This window comes from Marmota marmota, unplaced genomic scaffold (genome assembly GCF_001458135.2).
Source record: "Marmota marmota marmota unplaced genomic scaffold, marMar, whole genome shotgun sequence".
In the NCBI taxonomy this organism is placed as follows: Eukaryota; Metazoa; Chordata; class Mammalia; order Rodentia; family Sciuridae; genus Marmota; species Marmota marmota.
In genome coordinates, this window is record NW_026000020.1 from 8,260,664 (window position 1) to 8,270,114 (window position 9,451).

A 9,451-nucleotide genomic window follows, 5' to 3' on the forward strand; every position below is an offset into this window, starting at 1 on the left:
TTGCTCTAACAAAACACCTAAGGCCAGGTTATTTATAAAGCAATCAAGGTTATTCAGCTCACAGTTCTGGAGACAGAACAGCGCACGGCATGGCACAGGCACCTGTTCTGCCCCTGCGGGGGGCCTCATGCTGAATGGTAACATGGCGGAGGACAGCACATGGTGGGTCAGAGCAGGCACGCCAGCTCAGATCTCTTCTTACAAGGCCACTGACCCCAGAATGCGAGCCCCACCCTCTCAGCCTCATGGGACCCTGGTGACCTCCAGAACACCCCACTCCCAGGCCATTAACTTATGAATTGAGGGACCAGGTTTCCAGTCCATAAACCTTTATGGGACACACTCCATGGCACTAGGCAAGGTATTTGCTTGGATTCTTGGTTTTGCTAATAGGACAGAACTGCAGAGAGTTGGAATCAAGGCCATTTATCTGTGGTTTCTTTTCTGGAGAAAGCACGATACTTGCTTTTTGTTTAATGTTCAGGTTGAAATTAGAAACTTGCATCAGTATCTGCAGTTTTCTGTGTTTTCACTGACGATGACTTCATATCAGAACTATCAGGAATGCTCCTGCACGCACAAGAGGAGTGAGCAAGGGCAGGCTTGGGGCAGATTTTGCCTACGCCATGTTTCAGCTGGAGGCAGGTGTAGTACCCACTGGAGGCCGTGGGCTTGCTGGAGTGACATGTGCTTTTGCTTGGCTCCTCATTGCTTCCAGAGGCTGAAGGTCTGGCTCTGTCTCCTATACCACTCCGTCTCCTTGAGTTCCTCTGAGACGCTGTCTTTCCCAGTAACACTCAGAAAAGATCCAACACCAGATTTTATTCTGTTTGTTCAGATATGATCTTTTATTTTTGGTACCACTGAGCCACATGCCCAGCCCTATTTTGTATTTTATTTAGAGACAAGAGTCTCACTGAGACCCTGCTTAGTGCCTTGCCATCTCTGAGGCTGGCTTTGAACTCTCCATCCTCCTGCCTCAGCCTTAGCTGCTGGGGTTACAGGGGTGTGCCACCGTGCCTGGCCAGATACGATCCTTCTTAGTCCACAAAGTGAGGTGGCCGTCTGTGACAGCTAGCTCCTGGTGTTGCCAGATTGGAAGAACAGTTTAAAGTCTGCCTGCTCTACGGGCAACACCAGCAATCCCTTTTGTTCATTTCTTTCAATGGGGTTGGATGGGATTCTGCCATCTTGATTGCCATTGTTGGATTTCTTGGTGGAAGATGAGCTTGCTTTGGACACTAGGTAGCTTATCCACACCATAAAAGCATGGTGCCCCCGAGAACCGGCTCCCAGCATGGCGCATCACCTCTGGATTCTCCCTCCCCCAAAGGTGTCCGAGTGTCCAACCACGGCCCCTACAAGGGCCTGGCTTCAGTACACACGGCCCTTGTGGTTGTCACCCCCCAAACATCAGGAGCACCCGGTGCACCTGGGATGAGGTACAGGGCGACACAGCTGATTCTGGACTTGGCACAGGAGAAATTTGGCCCCAGGTTTGTGCCACTTTTTCTTCCCTTGGGCTTGACATCAGATAACTGTGTCTTATCTGAGAAGTTTTCAACTCTCCCTCCAGAGCTTTCCCGTCCTTTGGGGGTTTTCAGATATAGTAGAGCCAGAGAGGAGCCCTGCCTACCCCTGAGGGCTAGTTTCTGTGTTTTCCGCCCATTCCACACATTTCAGAGGTGGTGGCTTTTTTTGGAGCAGGGCTCTAAGACACCTCAAGAAATGCCCTCTTCTGTGGGTGCTAATGGCTCCCAGAGTCAGGGCAGCTGTCAGGGCTCCTGCTGGTGCAGAGAGGATGCCCTGCACCATGCCCTGGAGACGCCGCTGCTCGGGCACCTTGGCCTCGTTTCTGCCCCTGAAACACAGGGACTCTGCCACCAACCCAGGGCCTTTGCCACTTACCTGTGTCTACTAGGAATCTCTTCCCCAACTCTCCACAGGGCAGCTGTCCACCACCCTCAGGCCGTAGCCCCTGCCTGACACACACGGACACGCACACGCACACCCATCAGGCAAAGCCCATTACTCCGCTGTCTCTTTTGTGGTCACAGTGGTTGTTCTTATCCAAATGAACTTACCCTACACGTTTCCTGGCCAGGTACTCAGTGTCCTGCTAAAGCTGGACTCAGCAAAGGGAGTCTCGTCCCTTCCACACGCACTGTGGTGCTCATGCCCTTGGCTGACCAGCACTGGAGGACCAGCCACCAGCCGCCTTCCAGGAGGCAGAGAATTGGGGGGCATGGTGCTCCTGCCTTTAAGACCTTCCCAGCAGAGGCAGAAGCAAGCACCTGGGGTCACCTTGATCACCCCAGAGATCAAGCCGTGCATGGGCACTGGGTGGGCAGCCAGAGTGCCACCGGTGGGTCAGCAGGTAACCTCGGGAGGAAGGTAGAGGGCAGAGTCAGAGCAGGGCCAGAAGTATAGGCTAGCAGCAGTCGGGAGCAGACCAGGACGCCAGCATCCAGATGGGTGGGTGGCCTGCCCAAGTGCCAGGTGACTCTTGGCCCCAGCAGGAGCCGGCCAATGCCCCTGGTGGTGGTGGAGGTGTGAATAAGAATGGTCACCGTTTTCCAGTTGCTGTGGTGGCGTGTCCCGCACCTGGTCTCATCTAACCCATCGCGACAGCCTGAAGGCATGGAGAGCCTCTCCTCACCCCTTTGGCAAAGTCGGGGGGTTTCGACAGCTGGTTGACTTTTCCGAGGTCACGAAGCTGTACGTGGTCGTGGGGGCCGAGCTTGGGGGTCCCCTCTGGAAGCTTAGAGCCCACAGGTCCCCAGGAGGCCTCCCACATGGCCCTGCCTCTGTGCCCAGCCTCGACTTCCTGACTGTGCCAAGTCTGGACTCGTTTCCCATGAGGACAGCACCCGTAGGAAGATGGGGACAGGAGGGCACAAGGGGGGACAAAGCTGAGCCCCTGCCACCTCACACCAGTGTCCGAGACTCGAAACCCCAGATGAGTGCCACAAAAATACTGAGTCCCAATTGAAAAGGGTTATTTTGTTTGTTTTTGCTTTGGTAGGTTTTATCTTGTTCTTAAAACCACTCATCTGTGGTGATCCTGTGACACTGGAACCATTTTCTTGCTCTCCAATCTCAAATGAGCACCCAAAATAGTCCACACACTGACTTTCATCACGCAGCTCTTGGCCTCCAGACAAGACCTTCCCTAGATAAGGCACAGGAGCCATCGTGCTTGGACGGTCTTCCCTGCAAACTCCAGACCGGACGGAGAGGCACCGGAGGTCGCAGAGGAGCTGGCCAGGCACGGAGCAGGGAGGAAGGGCAGGGCCTCCTCCCACTCCGCACACCTCTGGATCCTCCTGGAGAGGTCTGGGGTGTGAGCGTCCCAAGTCCTGGTCTGAAAAGAGTGTCTCAAAAAGACAGTCGAGGAGGGGCCCAGTGACAAGAGCCACCAGAGAAAGGTAAATACAACAGGAAGCGTTTCAACAGCGTGAGGGCGCGCTGCCCCTTCCAGATCGTTAGGGCACGCATGGATCCCCTTGGCCCAGCGGTGCTGGTGCAGGTGGCCAGACTCACTCCTGACCACAGTGGTTCCTGGAGGCTGCAGCGGACTCCCCTCTTCCAGAGCCCCTCAAGGATGGCTGGCCCTACACCCACGTGTGTGATTGGGGGGTGACTTTGCTAAAGTCCCAGAGACAGGTGAGGGGCGTGGACAGGTGTCTCTCCTAACCCTGGCCACCCCTTGCAGAAAGAGCTCAACGGGCAGTCGGCCCTGAGATCCCAAGGGCAAGGAGACCACCAGGTGGTAAAGCCCACCCCCGAAGCCCCGAGAGGTGCTGGCAGAGGCAGCTTGGCGTGGGAGATGTACCTGGAGGGGGAACCTCGGTGAGTTACCAAAACCCTGCCTGGAAACGCTCATTATCAAAAACAACACGGAGACAGCTGAGAGGACACTTCCCAGGGTCACCAGCTGTCCACGTGCCCAGGTTTGACTCACCAAAGAAAATGACGGGCTGGATGGTCTTCAAAAACAGGCCCGTTCACTTTCTTGGCGGGAGGATTGCGAGTGCATTTGATCTACTTTTTTCTTTGGATGTCATGTCCTTCCTAATGGAGAGGAGCAGGAAGAGGGCATTTTAATGGAAAAGGGAGCTCTTTGGGTCCTCTCCCGGCCTTCACTGCACATGGGTTTGCTTTAATCAGTCTCCAATTATGTCAGCTGTGAAACATTGGGTTTCCTCTTGGGCAGGAGACATTTCCTAAGCTGGGCCGGTCCTCCTGAGAACGTCCGGTAGCTAACTGCCAAGCCAGTCCTTCCAGAAGATACGCAGCGAAGCCTGGGCCTCAGCTGCCAAGGCCAGGGTCTGATGCCCGGCGTGTTTTCCCAAACCGTTGCCTGCTCCAGAGTGGGCACACAGCTGTGCTGGCCGGGGACAGCAGAGCTCAGACAGCACCGTCCGCCCTCACCATTCAGCTCAGACACTGGCCTCCAGCCAGCATCTGTCCCCAAGCCCAGGGCCCGCCAGGGCGGCTGGCCAGGAAGCCAGTGGTCACACGGGGGAAGTCCGGAGCAGCCAGCTCACTCAGAGGTCCATTTATTTCTCCCAGCACCTAACAATCCTCTCTCAAGGCAACAGTGCCTCCCCAAATAAAATGAATCATGGTGCAAAAGTGCAAAACAAACCCCTCTCCCTCCTCTGCAGAGGCGGCTCTGGCTGTCTCCCTCAAAGTGACAGGGAGGGAGCAGGGACAGCCAGGGTGGGAGAGCAGCTCCCCTAGTCATTGCAGGGCCTGGCCTACACACAGAGGACTGTGGCCTCCTGTCCAGTGAGGACCCTGTCCCAGGACTGCAAACCACCAGATGTCAAGAGAGTCCAGACCAGGGACCTGGGGTCATTACACACTCTGAGGCTCGTCCCATCTGAAACGCATGCTGGAGTTCCCTCCCTGAGGTACACAGAGGGGACTGTGGTGCTGCCAGCATCTGGCCACCACCAGAGGCTCCCTTGACCTCAGAACCCAGTGCCCACACCAAGCTCTTTTCCCCATGACCCACCAGACTGTGGTGTCCCGCTGTGAGCACCAGGAAGCAGGCTGCAGACAGACCTCCGCCTCCACCTGCTACACCGCTGTCCTGTCCAGCGCAGGCTAGCCGGCCATCTCCCTGGCCTCAGTTTCCTTCTCCATGAGAGGACGGTAACGATAAAATCATCAAGCAGGGTTGAGTGAGGCGGGAACACAGAGCTCGGTCAATATCTGGCCGGTGGACACGCCCTGGGACCTACCAGCCTCTATTTGTGGCCACTGCTATACTCACCACAGGTTTTCCTAATGCAGATGTTGGGAGAATGTCCCAGGGCAACCTGATGTGAGCACAGGCCTGGCACAAATAGTCCCCGCCTCTGTGGCTACGTGTGACGCTGGGCTGACACTCGGCCACCCTGCAATAGACTTCCACAGGATGCACTCCAAGGCCACATCACATGGACCCTATGTGCAGCTTCTCAGGTAACCCTGGAACTATGTGGTACTGAGCAGGAGTTCACACAGGGGAGGGCAAGTGAAAACCTGCCGAGTGTCCACAGCTTTGAAGCTGGTGTTTCAACTCTGTTTCCTTTTATTTTATGTTTTCAGTTGTTCTTTCCAGATGTACATGCAGTAGAGGTGCGTTTTGACATGTTATACATACATGGAGTGGGACTTGTCATCCTCGTGGTTGTACATGACCTGGAGTTACACTGGTGTTGCATTCATACATGAACACAGGAAAGTGACGTCCCATCTATTACTGTCTTTCCTATTACCATCCCCCTCTCTTCCCTCATCACCTTTGACTAATCCACTGAACTTCTATTCTTCCCTCCCCACTTACTGTGAGTCAACATTCACATATCAGAGAGAACATTCGGCCCTTGGCTTTTAGGGATTGGCTTATTTCACTTAGCACGGTGCTCTCTAGTTCCTTCCATTTACTGGCAAATGCCATCCCTTCATTCTTTTTTATGGTTGAGTAATATTCTATTGTGTATATGTACCCCATTTTCTTTATCCATTCATCTGCTGAAGGGCTCCTAGGTTGGTTCCACAGTTTGACTATTGAAAGTTGAGCTGCTATAAACATTGATGTGGCTGAGTCACTATCGTATGCTGATTTTAAGTCCTTTGGATATATTTAAGTCCTGGTACACTCACCACAGGTTTTCCTAATGTAGATGTTGGGGGGAATGAGGCCTCCCAGTCCCAGCGACTCCACCGGCCACGGAGGAGAGGGTAGCTGGGTCAAATGGTGGCTCAATGCCTGGTTTTCCGAGGAATCTCCAGACTGCGTTCCAGTCCAACTCTGTTTCTTGAGCACAAACCACACTAGGACTGTACTTGGAGCCTTGGGCCCTGGGGGCTGATGGAGATGGTGACACAGCACTGAACGCCCCAGAGTCAAATGTCAGTGAAGAAACTCCCGTGCAGGTAGCCGGAGAGATGAGGTGGGTGGCCTCCCGGAGCTCGTGGTCCAGGGCTTGGTAAGTGTGCCACAGCCTCCAGGTGTACTTCCTTCACATGAAGTGCAACAGGCCGTCTTCAGCCGTTGCCTGTCTGCAGGACTTGTGGGTTTCCCACGTGAAACGCCAAACCTGCTTCCTTAGCAGCACACTAGAGGACTATAATGATGATTGAATTCAGGAAATTTAACATGTATACATTGCATTATTTAATATATAGTATGAATTTAAATTTCATCAACTGTCTCAATAATATCTGGGATCATGGGTGGAATTACTTCTCTTTCCTGAAGGGGAAGGAGGACGGACCCAGGGACTGGCAGTCACAGAGGGTCAGCCCTGGGCTGCTCCTCACTCCAGCAGGCCACCCTACCTGCCCCCGTGCTGTGGCCTGGGTGGGGACACTAGCTGCCACTCTACACCGCTGAGGCGGGAAGCTCCTCCTCTCCAGCCACTGCCTCACCTCCTACGCTTGCTCCTCTAGAAAGTCCTCCTGAGGGTGGGGGAACCTCTGGACCCACGACACACACTGGCAGCACTCTGCGTGGCCTCCTGGTGTTTATTTTACTCGTGGCCTTTGCTCCTGGCTCTGATGCGTCTGCCCCTTGTCTTTAAAGGCATATGTGTTTGGTTTGCGCTTTATATTACTGTCACGTGAGGACGCCACGGGCTCTATCATCTACCATGAACACTGGAGTTGGTCCAGAGCTTCACTTTAGCAGCAGTGTGGCAGGAACATCCCTGCACGTATCTGCTCCTACAGGGGCCAGGAAAGGAACCCTTAGTATTGAATAGGTGAGCATTTAACCTTAGGAGGTGAGAAGAGTCCTTTTTCCAAAGAAACTCCCACCTATGACCTCAGTGTGTTCTTAGTATTGCCAAACTGCTTAATTTTGACAATCAAATGGACATAAAGTGGCATTTCTTTCTTTGTTATTGTTTTTTAGTAAAATGGTGTTTCACTGCGGTCCTGATTTGCATGTTCCTGATCAACCAACGGTGGCGATTTTCTGCTCATAGTGGACATGTGTATCTCCTCCCCTATAAAACGTTTATTCATTTCCTTTGCCCAGTTTTCTACGGACTTGTTTTGTGCTTTTCCTATGAATCTGCTGTTCTCTACATATTCTTGATAGGTGCAAAGACTCTTGTTAGGTGAAAACATTTTCCTTCAACCATAACTGGTCTTTACTTTCTTAAAGGCATCTGTAGATAAGCAAAAGCTTTTACGTTTAATATAGCTGAATTTAACCTTTTCTTTTATAACCAATGCTGTTTTAGAAAATTTCTGGATTTTTTTGCATATTTAAGTTTTTAATTCTTTTACAGTTGATTTTTGTTTATAGCATGAGACTTCTCTCAATCATGAAGAACTCAGTACTCTCACAGCTACCAGAACTGCTCCCTGCTCCCAGTTTAAACAACTTGCACAAAACATGAGATACCAGTATTTTCTGACACTGGCCAACCCATGGGTCAGGTCTGTGATCCTGAGAGAAGAGACACATGCCTGCGGAGTCCCGCAGTCCACCCAGCTTGCCAACTGGGGAGAAGCACCCCCTGAGCCCAGGGGTCATCCTTCGATAAGGGAAGAGATTAGGGTCCAGGGCATCTGGAACTTATTGGGAAGGCTAAAAGACAGGAGGTTCGTATATAGAAATCCAGGCCCTGAGATCTGCAGGCAGTTGACCTAAAGCTTTGGCTGAACTCTGATGCTCACGTACTTGAGATAAAATTCTGCTTGGAACTATGAGATATGGGAATAGCCAAGGAATCCTAATCCATAGGAACAATGCAGGGGGCGTCCCAATGCCTCATCTCAAATATGCTACAGGGTCACAGTAATAAATGCACGATATTGCATCAAGACAGACACAAAGAGCAATGGAACAGAGGACACAGAGACAAACCTACACACCTAGAGCCATCCAATACTGACAAAGATGCCAAAAATATAGGTTGGAGATAATGTGGCCTTTTTAACAAATGGTGCTGAGAAAACTGGATAGCCCTATGCAGAAGAAGGAAATTAGACCCCCAATGACACCCTGTACCAATGTCAACCCCAAATGATCAAAGATTAAGAATTGGACCAGTGACCTTGCAGTGCTAGAAGAAAACAGAGGGTCGACCCTCCACCACATTGTGCAGACCCAGCTTCCTCAACAAGACCCCGAAAGCTCAAGGAGTAAAAGCAAGAATCACTAAGTGGGTTGGCCACAAATTAAAAAGCTTCTGCATCACAAAGACAGGAGCAGGAAGAGAGAGCCCAGGAGTGGGAGGAGATCCCTGCCAGCTGCTCCTCTGAGAGGGGACTAAAATCCAGAACATATAAAGAACTCAAAAAACTGAACACAGAAAACACTATAGCCCAATCAATAAATGGGCAAAAGAACGAAACAGACATTTCTTCAAAGAAGAAATGCAAGTGGCCCATAGATACATGAAAAAATGTCCAGCATCTCTAGCAACCAGGGAAGTGCAAATCAAAACCTCAGGATTTCACTTCTCTCCAGTCAGAATGGCAATTAATCAAGAATACAAATAATAAAAAAGGTTGGCGAGGATGTGGGGATAGTACTCTAGTACATCGCTGGTGGGACTGCACGTTCGTACAATCGCTTTGGAAAGCATTTGAAATTCCTCCAAAGACCTGAAATGGAACCCCAGTGTGACCCAGCCACCCCACTCCATGGCATGTGTCCAAAGATCTGAGCTCAGCACCTCCCCTGACACAGCCCGTCAACGTTCACAGCAGCTCGACTCACAAGAGCCAAGTAAGGAACCGCCAAGACTCTGGGCAATAGGTGAATGGACGTAGAAGAGGCGGCGCACACACACAGTGGACATTTACTCAGCCACAAAGAAGAAGGAAATGAGGGTATTGGCTGGAAAATTAAGAGAAATGGGCAAAATCCACTGAGTGAATTAAGCCCGACTCAGAAAATTAAGGGCCAAGTGTTTTCCCTTATATGTAGAAGCCGGGG